This window comes from Camelina sativa, chromosome 12 (genome assembly GCF_000633955.1).
Source record: "Camelina sativa cultivar DH55 chromosome 12, Cs, whole genome shotgun sequence".
Classification (NCBI taxonomy): Eukaryota; Viridiplantae; Streptophyta; class Magnoliopsida; order Brassicales; family Brassicaceae; genus Camelina; species Camelina sativa.
Genome location: NC_025696.1, coordinates 29,247,170 through 29,260,801, shown reverse-complemented (window position 1 = coordinate 29,260,801; position 13,632 = coordinate 29,247,170). Strand labels below are relative to the sequence as shown.

General features: G+C 39.1%; 1 pseudogene; it reads left to right on the top strand.

Moving 5' to 3' along the window:
- On the top strand, positions 2,834–4,499 carry LOC104733979 (annotated as a pseudogene).

Genomic DNA, 13,632 nt, shown 5'->3' with positions numbered 1-13,632 from the left:
TTATTTTGTAATTGAAGGATCAAAGGCCTCCAAATATTGTACACATGCTAGAGGACGACAAGATGAAGCGGTGGATCAAAAGAGAGGTCAGTTTCGTATAGCCATCGACAAAGCGGATCAGATCAAGAACCTGAAGCTGGATTGCAAAGAGAAATCGGCTTAAAGGAGTAAGCAGCGCGAGAAGAAGCTAAGTATAGTGCATGTCGATTTAAATTCTCTAGAGATAAGGCAAGGGTAACTTGGCCGTCTTCCGAAGTGAAGTCGCCGGATAGGAGAGACCATACGAGATTGTTTCTTGGGGACTGATTCCCACCAGGAATGCATCGGATCTCGAATCGGTGACGGAGGAGATTCCTGAGATGGCGGCGACAATAATGGTATGTGTCGTGGTGGATTTATAATGGTGAGGAGTAGAGGATGCGGTCGTTGAGGACAGAGAAGGTGAGCCACCGAGAGGTTTGACAGAGGAGAAGTCGATGAGAATTGAGATGGTGAAGAGAGTGAGAATTGACCATCGTGACTCCGTGATTAATGAAGAAGAAAATATTAGTAGAAGGAAATGTGACTTGACGTTTAGTCACTTAACACGAAAAACGCTTTTGGGCCAATATGCAAAACAGGCCAACATAAATAAGTTTCGTAATTTGTGATTTAAATTAAGGTTCAAACAATTATTGAGTAATTAATCCATTCCATTTTTACTATTAAACTTTTATATATAACTTTTATGTATTTTATAATTTTTCATATATTTTCATAACCTAAAGTGTCTACGATATATGAAGATACATATCTTATTTTCAAAAATTCAAAATGATTTATTTATATATATTTATTTATTTACTTATTTATCAAAGCAATAAAGACAGAATGAGACACACTTCTTATGAATGGTTGTATGAATCATGTACCATTTCTTATGATATAATATAATTGATTTGCCGTTAAAAAAAAAGACACACTTCTCTTATGAGTTTCGCGGGACGGATTTCCTACGGTAAAAAATATCAAAACTATTATAAGGCAGGCCTAACAAGATAGATCTGTAGGGCCACACATTTAAGTCATCCGGTTTGATAAGTTTTAATCATTTTGGCGGCTTTTATCTGGTGTGATAGTTCACGGGACGGGTTTTTTGTTAATTCCGGTCTCGCACAGGTTTTTTGTTAGTTCCGGTCTCGGACAGGTTTTCTGTTAATTTTGGTCTGGGATGGGTTTTTCGGTTAGTTCCAATTTGGGACGAGACGTTTTGATAGTCCACATGAAGGGAAGAGACGGGTTTAAACTTTAAACATATCACATTTTCTTACTAATTTTTTTATGCCACTAATAATAATAAAAACAGTCAGATCATTTTTTTCCTCTATACCGAATTAGAAACAAATCGACGAGTTTGGATTATGAATGTTAATAATATTCATAAAAATACGCTTACAACATAATACATTGTAAACTAGATCGCAAACTTAGTTTTTGAAAACAACCCCGCACGTACGTGCGGGTCCAAACCTAGTTCAAGTTAAGTTACCTTACAAATATCAATATATTATATAATTTTCAAGTTAAATTGCATTTTTGGTAAAATTAAAATTTAAACTACTATCTGCAAGTTAAATTACATTATAAAAATTAAAAATTTAAAATTTATTAAAAATATATCAATAGATTTGACGATTCTCACACCAACCAATGCCATGCTCTTATTACATTCAAAACACATCTATGAACCAAACGTTTCTTTTAAAGGTTGTCACTTTAAAAAGTTAGTAATAAATTCAGTTGTCACTTGACGAAAGCATGCTACTTTACTCAGACTATGTACAATGAGGGTGTTGAATAATTTTTCAACTGTTTAATTCATGCAATAGACCTGTTGAATTTTCTAAAAATCATACGTGTATTAAACTGAGTTGAATAGATTCAACTAGTTGAATCTGAAAAAGCGGGACCTACATTGACACATGGCAAAATATGAGAGAAGAAGATGTGAATGAGTTGTATCCATTTGCTTTTTGTGAGATTTTATTTCATCCTAATTATTTTAGTTCAATTATCTTACATTAATTTATTTTTTTATAAAATAAAAGGTACATCAAAATTCATGATTTAAAAAAATCTATAAATAGAGACTAGTCTTGTTTTATTTGGAAATAGAAAAAATATCTATTTTTATTAGAATTTTCAATTTTCCTTGGACCAATTTTTTTGTTTGTGTGTGTTTAACCTTCTTCATTTTACTTACAAAAACAAAAAAATTTAATTATAAATTACAATATAAATAATTTTATATAGAAATTAATTAATTTTAAAATTATCTTAATTTAGTTTTAATTGATAATTATTATTAGATATGTAATCATAAATCATAAATTAAAATAAAAATAAAGAAATATAAAATAGTAGGGTAAGGTGTTGAATTTTATTAAACAGAACCATTGGAGAAGTTAAAATTGAATTGAGTGTTGAATGATTAGATGGAAGAAAGAGAAACTGATGTGGAGTGTTAAAAGTTGAGGTGGAGGGTGTTGAATCTGCTAACCATTGTACATAGTCTCATGCAGACAAAGCCCAATAGATGATTTCCAGAATATAAACCGTAACGCTTCGTCTTCTACGCTTCCCTTTGTTATAGAACCCTGTCTCTGACTCTTTGGTTTCTCCAAATAATCTCATATCATTGACTTCTCATTTCGTATGTCTCTCCAACGATTTTGGTTCTGTGTCTCTTACTATGTTTGTAGTTGATAAAGTTAAAATTTGGAATCCTTTTTCTAACAGGAGTTACATGTCTTCTTTGTTCAGGTTGTAAGGGTGGATCTGTTTCTGTCACAAGATGGGTTCGAGAAAGAAGGGTTTTGATGATTATGGAGATATAATCAGCGGTTTACCAGACGACATTCTTTGTCACATCTTAACCTTTCTTCCAACAAAAGAAGCTGCTTCAACTACTGCTCTAGCAAAAAGATGGAAGCCTTTGCTTAAGTATGTACCCAATCTTGATTTTGATGACTCCATCTATTTCCATCCTCGACGAAGTAAGGATTCTACAAGTTTTATGATTTTTGTGAATGGTGTATTGGATTTGCAAGAGAATGCTGCGTTGAAAAGATTCCACCTCAAGTGTGAAGATGATGTCGACGAGTCTCAGGTGTTGGATTGGATACCCAAAGTGTTGAAACGTGGTGTGTTAGATATTGATCTACACCTCTCTTCGTCTCCGTATTGTGTCTACTCTTTAAATATTCTGCCTTCTGAGATCTTTGTGAGCAAGACAATGGTTAGGCTGAAGATACAGTTTAGGAGTGGCGTCAGCATTGAGGTGGACGGTGATGTTTCTCTTCCGAAGCTTAAGACCCTCCATCTTGACTGTTTTCGGATCGATACACCTATGTTTAACAAGCTTCTTTCTGGATGTCGCGCTCTCGAAGAATTAATACTGGTTAATTTGATGTGGGACGAGCGTGTGGAACCTAAACCTTACTTCGCGACCGTGTCTATCCCAACCTTAAGAAACTAGTGTATTCTCGTTTTGATGAGACTAAAATTTTTGATGAGGGTGATGATTTTAACCAGTTTCTGTCATTGTTATTTGACAACCCAAATCTGGTCTACCTCAAGTACTCGGATACTCTCGCGGATAGGTATCAACAAGTGAGTTTTAACTCGCTCGTTGAAGCTAAGCTCAAACTTAGAAGGACATCTGGCGATATTGCAAAGGACAAGATTAATGTAACAAGACTTCTCACGGGAATATGCAATGTCAAGATTCTCTACTTGTCTTATGCCACCCTCAAGGTTAGTCACATCTTTCTCCTAATCTTTTTTTAAGTTTATGTTCACTATTCACAAGTGATTAGTGATTATATATGTAGTTTATTTGGTTTTTTGTACATCAGGTACTTGGTCTCTGCCGTGTAACAATGCCGGTATTCGAGAACCTGATTCAGTTAACTATTAAGACTGCACTAGATGTAGGATGGGAACCATTGCTACCTCTACTCAACAATTCTCCAAATCTACAAACCCTTGTCTTCGAGGTAATATACAGCCTTTATATCAACCGCTGACGTAATTTAGATTTTTGATACTGATTCTTTTATATGTTTTAGGGACTGCATCACAAATATGCAGTTAAATGTTGGGACGAGGACGAGGAAGAATGTGACTGCGAATATCAAGATGAATTATGGGTGGAAGAGGTTGTTGATACTTATCTATCGAGCCCGGTGATGGTTATAAAGATATTTAACTTTGGTGAAATTTGTTATCGGGAAGAAGACATAAAGGACCAGATAAAGCAGGTCATGCAATTCCTAAAGACAATGCCGGAACTCGAACAAGTGATATTGTACTACGATACACCAGAAGATGAAGATTTGATGAAACTATACAAGGACCTTCACGAGCTTCCTACTGTGGCATCAGCCAATTGTGAGGTCCGGCTAATCTTCCCCAACTTATCAACTACTATCTCCATTAGAAAGGGTAATCTTCTTTAAGAATATCCTCTTATGGTTTCTTAGCCATGGACATGTTTCAGGCAATCAGGCTACAAGTTTGCATAGCTTCTGAAAAAACTCTAAAACTCTGTTTCTGCCGTGTGCTTCTTTCTTTTTCTTTATTGGCTTTTGTATTCCCTTTTTAAAGACTTGTTATTGCTTTCCCCTTTTGTCGACTGAGAATGTTTAATATCTTTTATTTGTCTCTCTTCTTCTTATATGTTGTCTCTTTTCTTCTTCTTATCTGTTGAATAAGGTTAGTGTTCATTGTTCTCTTCTTGAAATGGATCATAGTTTCTTGATTATGTCGAGTTACTATTTACTGTGGATTAGAAAATGAGGGAGTAGTCAAAAATAGGCGTTCATTATTTAACAAAAGCAAGAAAAAAGGGTTGAAGCTTTCAGCACACGTAAACATATATAGGAGTCCCGTTTCAATCCGGAAGAGCACAACACTTCCCAAGAAGATACTGCGAGAAGCACAACACTTCCCAAGAAGATACTGCAAGAAGCACAAAACTTCCTAAGGTTCCTCCTGTAGTATTTTCCAATATAAACCCTTCTCTATCATTGTAAACCTTAAGCAGAAAATATCACAACAAAGGTTCTCTTCATCTTATCTGTTTTTTTGAAAGAGACAATGGCATTTACACCTACTTTTCTAAGACTTGCTTTCATCTACACCCACTTTTCAACCATGATGTATTTTTTAGGGAGTTTTTGCAAGTTTGACATAAAATTCAGACAACTTTGCTCTTGTCTCTCTTTTAGAGATATTATAAGTTAGTTTTGTGATAATATTTGATGATCTACTCTTTTCTCTCTCTCTCTCTCTTTCTCTTTCTCGCAGAGATTTACTATTACAGATTCCCTTGGAGCAAAGGAGATAGAATGCTAGCAATTTCGAAAGAATGGGGAAGGCAAGTAACTGAACTTCAAGTTGGCTTTTTCTTATCCTCTCCTTTTCAGTCGAGTTGCTAAAGCACCAGGCACAAGGGAATCTTGAATCAATTCCCTCTTTTCCAGTATTTAGACAAGCGGTTTGAGTCAAGTGCCAGTTACAAGAACTAATTGAATGACAAAGCGTGAGTCCAATTCTCAACCCGAGATGTTAGAAGGTGCAAAATCAATAGGTGCCGGAGCTGCTACAATTGCTTCAGCGGGAGCTGCTATCGGTATTGGAAACGTCTTCAGTTCTTTGATTCATTCTGTGGCGCGAAATCCATCATTGGCTAAACAATCATTTGGTTATGCCATTTTGGGCTTTGCTCTANCAGTTTTGTGGACTAATTTCTACGATAAACTGAAAAAAGTCTCAGGGAACTCTAGTTGGAGCCTGTTCTTTCTTCTACGAAGCCTCCTGTAAAGGCATCATTTCCATTCGTCTCAGTTAAAGGCTTTAGTTGTTGAATTACCTACAATTCTTGTTCACCCCGGATGATCCTGTTGGGTGAATTGTGACCTCGTACGATCGTGTCGGGTGAGCAACAGCTGCTTCGTCACAGAACTTACTTAAGGCTACGCCCCGGGTCCCTTAGTTCAAGCTCCATCCCACATCCATTTGCCCAAACGACGAATAAGCTGCAAAAGAATGAGCTCCTGTCGCAATTGAAGAAAGAATATGCTGCATCTCATTCTTTTATCTTTATTATCATTTATTTATTTATTATTAATAAATTTTGTATATTTTTTGGCACAAAAGATTATAATTACAGTTTTTATACATTTTAAGATGCACTTTGCTATACTTTAGATGAATAAGTTATATACTTTCCAATTTTAGCTGAACATTTGTTTTATGATAAATGGATGGTAAATTGTGGATACTTACTTGATTAGACTATTAAATTCATAATTTGAATATGTAATATGGTTGATTGGATGTGGTTTTGTGGATGCACTTTTGTGGATGTCTTCCGCATGTGAAGTAACATGAATGACTTATGGTTTAGGGTGTAAGTTTTAGGGTTTAAGGTTTAGGTACTAGGGCGTATGTGAATGATGTGTCTATGTTTTGGTTTCAAGATTTAGGATTAAAGATTCAGAGTGTAGAGTTTAGTAATACCTATCAATTCCGGTGTCAATGACAACGACTCCACATGGAAACATGTTTATTGATTGGGGTTATAGTGCAATTTTTTAGATAGAAAAGTATGTTTTGTGGATATTTTTTTGTGTGGATACCAATGTACACAGACCAAAGAACCATCATACAATATCCACACAATCAAATCCATAGACAGGAGCTCATTGCATCATGTTTTGTGTTGGAACATAAACATATACACACAAAATGGTTCATAAAAAAAAAAAGATAACACTGATTTATTTAAAACATTGTATATCAATCATGTGGATGAGTAGCTATGAATACTTATTTCATAATATCTTGCTCATTCTAGATGAGTAGAAATTTGTCCAAGATAAATTAGCCATTTAGATGTCTTTTATCCAAACGTTTTTGCATTATTTTCTCATCTAGAACTAAGAATATTATAAGTGTTACTACAATCATACTACACATGCATGGTCAGTAATCTCATAGCATATCCACCAAGCATACTACACATGCATGGTCATTAATTTTTCTGTAAGACTAGCTCATATCTACATTTTCTCTTAACCACACATATCATACAACGTAATCCACATGGACATCGCTTGGTGGATGAGCTATCATGGATGATTGACATGACTCTGTTATTTTTTAACTATGGATACTAGATATATGTTAAGATTTAAAACTAGAAGCTGTTTTCAGTCATATTTAGATTATTAATTAATAAAATAAAATACTAATTTAGGTGGAATTAGAAATTATTAATTTGGCTATGAATACTAATTCAATTATAGTTGATTTAGATTGGACTCATAATTTTTTTGTTTTGTGAAAAAAAAAAGAATTGAAAAATACAAACAATGTCAATCTACAAGTTACATTTAAAATAATATAATTAAAGTAAGATAAAAAAATAAATATTAAAAGAGAGAAATGAGAAGGAAAGATAAAAGTAAGGTAAAATAAGATAAAGGGGTATAAGTAGGTGTAAGTGTTATTAGTTTGTAGAAAAGTGGGTGTAGATGCAATATTCTCTTTATTAAAAGCGTTTAAAGAGAACGAGCTATGGCTAACTTCAACTTCAAGTTGTTTTTCAAAACTTGCCTAAACATTTTAATTTGCGAGTTTGTGGCCATCAAGACACACAAACGTTGGCACAGCCTGGCGGACGAAGGAGCTGAACTCTTCCCATGCAAGTAGGTCGTTGCCTCTTATATCTAACTGCTTCAGTTTCACCCGAATTAGAGAACGACGAAGAACATAGGTGCCTCGTTGTGTCCACTAGGTTCTTGCCGCCGATGTGGTTATGTGAAACATCCAACACTCTAAGCTGCTTAAGATGTCTTAGAGAGTCAAGCGCTGAAAAGCTCTTGATTCTGTTGTGACTCAGATTTAGGCAACATCGCCTCCAACCGTACACACAGACCAATACATATTTAATCATTCAGATGCAACAACTGATATTAAAGACTCAAAAGCTGTATAAATCACTAGATACCTTCAGCTGAATGAAGCTCATTGTGACTGAGATCTAACATTTGCACAAATAGCAACTTCTCGACATATGCTATCCGAGATAGTGTTAAGCTATTGAGCCTTAGACATACAATATTGTTCATGTTCCTGTACCGAAAAAGGTGTCTGGACAGGGACTTGGTGCTTGAAGTCACCTGTGCATCAATGTTCTCTTTATGACTAATATCAATTTGAGATTCACAGCTAAAAGGAAGACTAAGTAAGTACCTTGTTGAGAAGAGCTACATTGTGCTCATTCTTGTAGTAATGGTCATGCCAAGAATCAAGGGCCATCAGATCGTTATACAGCTGGAGGATTTTTTTATAATGGACACCCTTAACAGCATCATCATCCGAGATCATAGTTTCCTCAGCCATCAAAAGTTTCGCAAGAATGAGCTTTCCAAATTTGCTATTTAAAAAAAGGAAACAAAAACTCAAAAGGTCAAAGACTATACAATTTCTCTTTTCCATTTTATCTATTGAATCAAACACAATGAATAACGAATAACTCTCGTTTATTGTTTTAGAAACTTATCAAAACTAAAGCACTCTCAATCTCTCTCAAATCTCATAAGTTGTGCTACACCTTAGCACCTTCTTATATATAAACTATATTTCCAAAACACTTTTGAAAAACTAACTTTAGATAACTCCTAAAGAAAAGTAAAACTAACAATTTGATATGTATATTTATATCAGCTTGGTCTCCAAGCTACTTCAAGCTTATAACAACATTTTCCCCCTTAAGCTTGAAGGCATGCTCACTCAAATCTTGAACTCCAATGAAACTTCTCATTTCCTTAAACTTGATTCTCCCAAGTGCTTTAATCAGGATATCAGCTTTCTGTTTGATGCCGGGAACATGCTCGACCTCCACCTGCTCGTTCTCAACACATTCACGAATGAAATGATACTTCTTATGGATGTGCTTGATGCGGCCGTGGAAAACAGGATTTCTAGTAAGTGCTATAGCAGAGTTGTTGTCTATACGAACTGTTACTCTCTTAAGATCTTCACTTGTAACTTCAGAGAGCAAATCTTGTAACTAAATAGCCTGCTTCTGTGGCTGCCATAAATTCTGCCTCACAAAAAGACAATGCCACCGTCTCCTGCTTCTGTGAGCATCACATAATCGGGCAATCATTGAGATAGAAAATGTGACCACTTAGCTTGTGCTCTTACCATCATCTTCATCTATATTGTGACTATTGTCACAATAACCTACAAAACCCAAGCTGCTTCCTCTTTTAAATGTGAGACTGTAACCTGAAGTTCCTTGTAAGTATCTCAAAACATGTTTTAAAGCCACACCATGACACTTCTTTGGATTATGCATATAACAACTCATGATTCCAATGGCAAAGGAAAGATCAGGTCAGGTATGAATCAAGTATCTGAGACAGCCAATATTCCTTCTATATTCACTTTCATCAATGGAGTGATCACCTAAACCTTTAGAAAGCTTCAAGCCTGAATCCATCAGAACCTGCACAGCATTGCACTCGCTCATACTAGTCTCCTCGAGAATCTTTTCCGCATATCTGCTCTGTTTCAACGTGATTCCACTGTTTTCTTGTAGGACTTCAATACCGATATAGTATGTCAATCTTCCAAGGTCACTCATCTCAAACTCAGATGACATTCCCTGTTTGAACTCACAAACCAGACTCAAGCTGCTACCAGTGACGAGAAGATCGTCCACATAAACCACAACATTCAACAGCTGCTCATTTACTTAGAATTGGACATGGGGCCCACTAAGAGGTGGCAGTCGGTCATGGTTAGAGATGATGCTGTTGCTGGTCGTGGACGCGGTCGTGGTCATGGTAGGGGCAGAGGCCCAACAGTTAGTGATACTGTGGACCAGAGTGTGACATCTGAGGGTGTTGGCGAGTCGCAGGGCCTTCAGGAGGGATCCACGAGTATGGCCGGTGGGGGCAGTGTTAGTCCTCGAGTGGCTGGTGGTGCTAGGGTTCCGGGTGTGGGAGTCCCAGCAGGTGGAGTCCCTGGAAGAGGTGTTGATCTTGCGGGATTTTTAGAATAGGTGTTGGAGCGGTTGCCAGCAGTGGCACCGGGTCAGGCTCAGGTAGTGCCACCAGTGGTGGCAGAGGAGCAGCATCCAGTGGCTGCGGATGTGAGATCTCATGCTCATTATGTGTCTATGCTGCGGGAGACGCATAACATTGATATTGCACGGTTTTTGGGTGGTATGGATCTTACTGCTGCATATATGTGGAGGATGAGTGTGAAACATAACTTCCAGACTCTCAGATGTTTTGAGGAGTTTTGTGTGGACACAGGGGTCCACAACCTGATTGGTGATGCTCAGTTGTGGTGGAGATTAGTGGCTGCTAGGTGAGTGCAGAGGGAGATGACTTGGGCTGACTTCGTAGAGGAGTTCAACCGCAAGTATTTTCCGAGAGAGGCGTTAGACCAGTTGGAGGTGCAGTTCCTTCAGTTATCTCAAGGGACACGGTCAGTGCGGGAGCTGGACTTAGAGTTCAGTCAAAATCTGTCTTATGGGGTCGGGCGATGGAGTCTGAGGAGGCTCAGATCAAGAGGTTTATGAGGGTCCTTTGTGATGATTTGAGGGTCCATTGCAGAGGGCGGAGTTATGCTACGCGTGCAGAGCTGGTTGAGACTGCAGCAGAGATTGAGGAGGATATCATGGCGGTTCTAGCAAGGGCGGCAAGACCGAGTGGCGCAAGATGCTTTGGGTGTGGAAGCATGGATCACAAGGTAGCTAGCTGTCCCTAGAGGAGTGCTCCGACGGCAACGGTTCTTGTATGCTATCATTGCAGGGAGCCTGGGCACATCAAACGCAAGTGTCCCAAGTTGCAGCAGATGGCAGTGGCAGCGGTGCAGCATGTGGTGCAGCCTGGAGTGTTGCAGGTGGCAAGGATTGAGCAGGCGCCACGGGTGTACACGACGGTCGAGACTGGTGGAACCAGTGCTGGGGCAATCACAGGTATAATTTATGGTACTAAAACTTTGTGATTTTCAGTAGGTTCAGATTTTATGTTTTGCCTGTGATAAAATGTTAGGTTCTCAACACATGAGGTTTGTGTAGGGACCTTGTTGGTGGGCGGGTTTAAGTCTCATGTTATGTTTGATTCTGGAGCTACGCATAGCTTCATTACTCTGGAGTGTGCAGAGAGTGCTGATATTAGAGGAGACCCCAGAGAGCGTACGGGTGTTGTCAGAGTTGCGGGAGGCAAGTTTCTTACAGTCATTGGGCGAGCAAGGGGATTTGATATTCAGATCACAAGAGAGTCGTGGCCAGCGGATTTGCTTATAAGTCTAGTGGAGTTGTAAGATGTTATTCTCGGGATGGATTGGTTGTATCGGCATATGGTTCATCTGGATTGCCATCGGGGTAGAGTGGAGTTTGAGCGTCTAGGAGGATAGTTGGTTTTTGAGGGAGTTAGACTGATTTCGGGGAGTCTTGTGATCTTGGCCATGCAGGCTGGGAAGATGATCGAGAAGGGCCGTGAGGCTTATTTGGTTACTATATCGATGCCATAGTCAGTGGAGCAGTCTACGGTTAGCGGTATTCAGGTTGTCGAAGAGTTTGAGGATGTGTTCAAGTCGTTGCAGGGATTACCACCATCTCGGTCTGATCCTTTCATGATTGAACTAGAACCAGGGACAACACCGTTATCCAAGGCTCCTTACAGGATGGCTCCAGCAAAGATGGCAGAGTTGAAGAAGCAGTCAGAGGATTTGTTGAGCAAGAGATTCATCCGTCCTAGTGTATCACCGTGGGGAGCGCCAGTGTTATTTGTTAAGAAGAAGGTTGAGAGTTTCCGCTTGTGTATCGATTATCGGGGTTTGAACCGGGTCACTATGAAGAACAAGTACCCTCTTCCCATGATCGACGATAGATGAGGCAGATGTGAGGAAAACTGCATTCAGGACGAGGTATGGGCATTATGAGTTTGTGGTGATGCCGTTTGGTTTGACTAACGCGCCAGCAGCGTTTATGAGATTGATGAACAACGTATTTCATGAGTTTCGGACGTGTCTGTCATCATTTTCATCGACGACATCCTGGTATATTCTAGGAGTCTTGAGGAGCATGCAGTGCATTTGAGGGCATTTCTGGAGAAGCCGCGGGAGCAGAAGTTGTTTGCTAAGTTGAGCAAGTGTAGTTTCTGGCAGCGGGAGATGGGTTTTCTGGGTCATATTGTTTCTGCAGAGAGAGTTTCTGTAGATCCAGAGAAGATTCAGGCTATTAGAGATTGGCCTAGACCGCAGAACGCCACTGAGATCAGGAGTTTCTTGGTTTGGCAGGTTATTACAGGAGATTCGTGTAGGGCTTTACGAGCAAGGCACGTCCAATGACTAAGTTGACAGGGAAGGATGTTCCTTTTGTTTGGTCACAGGAGTGCGAGGAGGGCTTTACAAGCCTAAAGGAGATGTTGACTACTAGCCAGTATTGGCATTGTCTGAGCAGGGAGAACCCTATGTGGTTTATACAGATGCATCCAGAGTTCGTTTGTGGTGTATGTTGATGCAGCATGGGAAGGTGCTTGCCTATGCTTCACGGTCGTTGCGGAAGCATGAGGACAACTACCCTACTCATAATTTGGAGATGGCTGTTGTGGTTTTGCCCTGAAGATTTGGAGATGTTATCTTTATAGTGCAAAAGTGTAGGTGTTTACAGATCATAAGAGCCTGAAGTATATATTCACTCAGCCTGAGCTGAATTCGAGGCAGAGGCAGTGGATGGAGCTGGTGGCAGAATATGATCTGGAGATAGCCTACCACCCTTGTAACGCCCCCAAACCGTCCGGACTGGCCCAGAGGTCGTCACAGAGGACAACTGCCTGTGATCCGGCCGAGGTTCCACCAACGAATTAGCTTCCCAGCCAGTCCAACGGCAGACGCCTACCCGCTACGTACATCCCTTAGGCTTTGCAACCCTCAGAACACATGTGGCGTTGTGCTGGCCTGGACTAGACCGTACCATTTCCACTTGTCCGAATATATATATATATATATATATATATGAAAATATCTCGATTTTTACTTAAGTATAAATGTTTACAAATCAAACAAAAATACTCAAGTAAAACAGTTGGATCCAATCGGATTAAACAACATGTAAACGAAACATAGGATTTGCAACACAGCACGAAAACATCCTATCCAATTTCTTAAGTCCAACTCCACCAACTTAATTTCCCTGCAAGGAAAACAATTGTGGAGAAGGGTGAGTAATCTAAGATTACCCAGTGAGTTGGGAAATCCTCTAACATGGTATCCCCTCTAACATGCTATCTTATCCCATCCAACTACCCCAAAAGGCCCAAACAGCCAACAATCAAAGCACGCAATGCAGAAGCGTAAACAAGCAATCAAGCATACACACACAATCAAGTCTAGTAACAAACCAAACACGACCCATCTAGACCTTGACTCTAACTTGGCATCCACGCCTCAACACCTGCAATCACTTTTAGGGTATTTAGTGCCAGCAGTGCGTCAAGATAGCTTGACCACCCCGGTCTTTACTTAGCCAGGCATCCCCGCCGTTACTTGCACTCCATTCAC